The sequence below is a fragment of the Coffea arabica genome, chromosome 7c, assembly GCF_036785885.1.
Source record: "Coffea arabica cultivar ET-39 chromosome 7c, Coffea Arabica ET-39 HiFi, whole genome shotgun sequence".
Classification (NCBI taxonomy): domain Eukaryota; kingdom Viridiplantae; phylum Streptophyta; class Magnoliopsida; order Gentianales; family Rubiaceae; genus Coffea; species Coffea arabica.
In genome coordinates this window covers 16,692,121-16,697,193 of record NC_092322.1, presented here as the reverse complement: position 1 = coordinate 16,697,193, position 5,073 = coordinate 16,692,121, and positions in this window count along the sequence as shown.

Below are 5,073 nucleotides of genomic sequence, written 5' to 3'. Positions count from 1 at the left end.
TCTATTTCCTTGAAAGTTGGAAAATTTTCAGTTTTGATATGGATCTTTGAAAAAATCGTATCTCACTCGATACAAGTCAAAAATTGGAAAACTTTATACCGTTGGAAACCTCTTGGAAAGTACTAAAAGTTCTTAGAAGACACTTTTCCACGAATCTAAGTGAAAAGTACTAAAAAATGAGCTTGAAATCACTGTTCCAGAATGTTCAGGATTGAGCTGGGATTGGTTTTTCGCTAACTTTGGAAATTCGGTAGAATTCACTCGTTGCAAACCAATCCTTAAAATTTATAACTAAATTAGAGGTGCAAGTAAGGTTTAGGACAGAACAAGCGGATCGAGAATCGGAGTTTCGAGCACCAAGATATGGTAGCTCAAAGTTGGGGAAAATTCAAGACTATTGAACAATTTCCAGATTTGGGTCTCCGACTTTGGACCTTTAGTTAAGTGTCGAAACGGACTTGGATTGGTGCCAAATTTTGCAGTATAGTACTCCTATATGAAGGGTATTTGTCTATCAAATTTCGTGGTAAAATACCTTCGGGAAGGTGGTTAACCAATCAACCAAAGTTTTGAAATTACTAAGGCAAAACTGCCTTTAGCTCCATTTCTCTCCGTTTCCAAACATTCGACTAAGGAAAACCTCCAAACATGGTTCATTTGTGCAAGAAAAGTCTAAGAAACATACATGGTACATTTGGTAGGTGTTTAGCACCAAGAAATTCATTTAGTAAGACCACAACGAGTCTCACATCAAATCTGTCCAAATCCAAGGGTTTTCAAGAACAAGGCAGTCACCGTATTTTGATCATGACTCACTCAATTTAACTTGGAATTGAGCATGGTTGATAGTGTTGGAAAATACATTCATAGGACTATAATTTCGCAGAAGAAATCGTTTTAAGATTAAGCATGCAACTAGCTCGAAATTAAGCCTAAAGTTGCAGCATCATCAAATCGTTCCAGCAGAACAGAGAAACAGGGCAGCCTTCTTAAAATGATTGGTTTGGCTCACACACTTGGAACCAAAACGTGCATTTTATACCGTTGGAAAGGTGTGGATGTCTAGTTTCAAATTCCATTGACGGCACTCAATTTTGACGTCGGAGGACAGAGTTACAGCCGAAACACTATCGCTGGACAGAGCTACACGGAAACAGTTTTCCAGCTTGACTAGTTTCACAAAGAAATTCATTTGCCCAACCAAATCTCAATATTTTCCAATGAAAATTTTTACACAACTAATACAACATATAAATATCATATTCAAGCCATTAGATCATCAAAAATTGGCCTTAAAATAACCGAACAAGACAGGGGCAAAATCAGAAATTTCTATCCCATGAGTTCCTTGAAGTTTCTACTAATTATACGCCATTAATCCACCATTTCAAATACTATACCAACATTATAAATATCATCAACCACAAAATCAGTAACAACCCAAGAGTGGGAGTTCATAGAGCCCACTTTCCAATTTTTCCAACAATATTAAGTCACCCACTTACATGCAAGTGCTTAGAGATGCTTTTCTACCACCATAAATCAAGTTTAAGGTGTTGGACCATGGTATACCTTCTTGGTGTTCCTAGATCAGAATTTCCGGTCCTTCAAATGCTCCAAGAAAATCGTGAAAGCTCTCCTTCTTCCTAGTTAAAAGGTCTCTCCAAGTGATAGGCTAGGTGTAGTTCAAATTTGGTGGGATTTGAATGAGTTTTTGTGAAGATTTGTGAAGTAAAATTGAGAGAGCAAATGTTAGTTTCTCCAATGCTGCTGGCCGAACCAAGAGAGAGAGGAGGGAGAGTGATTTTGATCAAAATTGGTTTCCTTGAGAAGCTACAAGCTGGTGGCCACAAATCACCCATAAGTCAACTCTTCATAAGGTGCGTTTGGCACGATTAGGCCTCGATTTTCTCTCGCGTTTGATTCACTAGTGCACTAAACCTCTAATGCACTTGTAATCATATAAATATTATTCACTCTTAATTGTCCCGAAATAAGGGTCTAAAGTCCTTCAAATAAAGTCGCGCGTGTGAAAACGCGTACCGTCCATCTGAACGCTATGACGCGAAACCTTCGAAAATTCTTATAACGATTATACTACTAACTATCATTTGAGTACTTAAACATAAAATTACCTATTTTAGAACTATTGTACAAGTCTCTAATATTCCAAACTTATCGTACTCTCAAGCAGATAAAATTTCCAAGTACTATTCACTATTTTCACTAAACACGCTTCCGAAAATTAATTTTTGAAACGAGACTCTATAAAATTATAACGAAGTTATAATGAAATATATTTAGGTCCAATAAAACTAGAAAATATTATTCGTGGCAAAAATCCAAATAAATAATTAATCGAGCCAAAATTAGGGATTAAAAATAATAGTTTTTTTTCGAGTCCTCACAAAAGAGGCTACTGAAATAGTAGTTTATTGGCATAATACAACTGTTTTGACTCATAATTTGTGAGATAATTTATTCTTCCTATTTTAAGTATTGTGTTTACCTGAGGCTAAAATTATTGTTGCAGAGGCTGATTCTGAATAGTTTACTATACGTTTGCATCATGGGGGGAGAATTAATTGGGGACAATATGTGGGGTATGTTGATGGAGATGTAGATGATATAGATCTTTGCGACGCCGAGAGAATGCCCATTCTTGAATTGGATAAGATAGTGAAAAATTGGGACATCGTAACGCTGCTATACTGTATTACTATGTTGAACCAAACAAAGATCTATCCAATAGTTTAAGAGAGTTATGCACTGATGAGGATGTTAACAAATTTTCAGAATGAGTTTACAAGTTTAAGGTAATGGAGCTATTTTGTAATCACCTGACACCTGAAAAATTTGAAAATTTTAGGTCACCTTTGATTGTTAAACAAGTAGAAAAAAAACGTTGTGGTGTTGTGATTGAGGAGTTGGATGAGCAGGGAAGAATAATAGGGGAACCATGTTCTGAAAAAGGTTTTAGATTGGGTCTGTTGTTTGAGGAAAATACTGGTACAAAAGACAATCAAAATATGTTACAGAACTCAGGTTTACAACATATTCAAATTGGGTCATCAGAACAGCCTCATAGTGCTGTACATAGGCAGAGCATCCAGCAGCTTGCTAGTGAACTAGATCCAGATGGGAGAGCTACTACCTCTGCTTCAATAGACCAGTATCAAGGCACATCCGAACGAGATGCTGCCTCTGTTTCTACTATCCAGCATGAGCAAGCTAGTGAATTAGATCTAGAACGAGGTGCTGCCTTTGCTTCAACTGACTAGTAACAAGGTACATTTGAAGCTTCTACTAACCAGCGACCTATTGGCCATCATAGCAATGAACAACCTATTGAAAAGGAAGGAGTTATGGAAGATATTGAAGAATCAGAATCAAAGCATGACTCTAACAGATTTAGCACTGGTGACTACTATGGCGATGAGGCATTACTCGATGGTTTGTTGTTTGAGACAACAGGGGGTGAAACTTCAAAGTAGCAGTTTGATGAGCCACAAACACATTCACCGTAGCCTGATTCACAACAAAATAATGAAGCAACAGGCATATTCTCTTCACAATAGCATGATGTACAGCAGCCACAACAGAAAAAAAACAGGTCAGGAGAAGGAAAAATGTACAAGCACAGCAGCAACAAACTAAAAATGAACCAGAAGCTTCTGATACATTGGCTGAAGATGTAATTCCAAACCACCTTAGCAATGATGGTGGCTCATCAGAAGAAAAAAATGGTGACCAATTCCAAAGGAAGTACAAAGATTTTTGTATGGAGAAATTCAAGATTGATACCAGATTTGAGTTGGGTATGAAATTTGGTTCAAGAGCCCAGTTTAAGGCAGCTGTTCAAGAATATAGTATCAAGATGGGGAGGCCAATATACACCAAGAGAAATAAGAGTAAAAGGGTGAGAGCCAAGTACAAGGCCACATGCCAATAGTTTGTGTTTGCCTCAATTGAAAAAGCACTTGGGAGTACTGATTTGGTAGTTCAAAGCATGAATGACAAGCATGAAAATTGCAATCACGCCTGGAAAAATAAAAACTTGAAGGCTAAGTGGTTGTCTGACAGGTACATGGAGAGGATTAGGTCGAACTCTCGAATCCCAGTTAGAGAGATCCGGCAAACTGTGAATGAGGAGTACCAAGCTCAAATTTTCAGATGGATAGCAGCCAAAGCAAGGAAACTGGCACTTGAAATGATAAAGGGATCAGCCGAACAACAATATAAGAGAATTTTGGAGTATTGTGCTGAGATAAAAAAGACACATGAGAGCAACACAATGGAGGTGATGTTTACTCCATTTAGAGGGTCTGCGGGCAATCCAAAATTTATGACACTCTACTGCTGTTTAGAGCCATTGAAGAAAGGATTTAAGGATGATTTGAGGTCAATAATACCATTGGATGGGTGCCATTTGAAGGGGACTTATAGAGGGCAGTTATTGACTGCCATTGCAGCTGACCCTAATAATGAGTGGTGGCCTATTGCCTGGGCAGTTGTAGAGAGAGAGGCTACAGAGCAGTGGACGCGGTTCTTGAAATACCTCAGTGATGATTTGGAAATTGAAAATCAATTTCATTATACCTTTATTTTTGACCAACAAAAGGTATATATATATACACTTTACAATAATGTGGACATGTGTATGTATGTGTATATATATATACATAGTAACCTCCACTGATATTTTGTTTCTTCCTTTACAGGGTTGGATAGAGCATTAGCTGAAGTTCTTTCAAATTGTGAGCATAGGTATTGTGTCCAACACATATATCGAAACTTCAAGAAGAAACATTCAGTTTGCTTCTTAAGGATAGGCTGTGGAACATTGCCAACAGCACAACAGAGGAACTTTACAATAAAGTAATGGCAGAACTCAAAGATTTTGATAACGAGGCATATCAGTGGGTAAAAAATGCTCCAACTTCTCGGCATTTGTGTAAGGCCTTTTTTCCAACTCACACAAAGAGTGACATGCTAGTCAACAACTTGTGTGAGTCTTTTAATGCACATATTCTTGAGGCTAGAAACCAACCAATTATAACAATGCTGGAAATG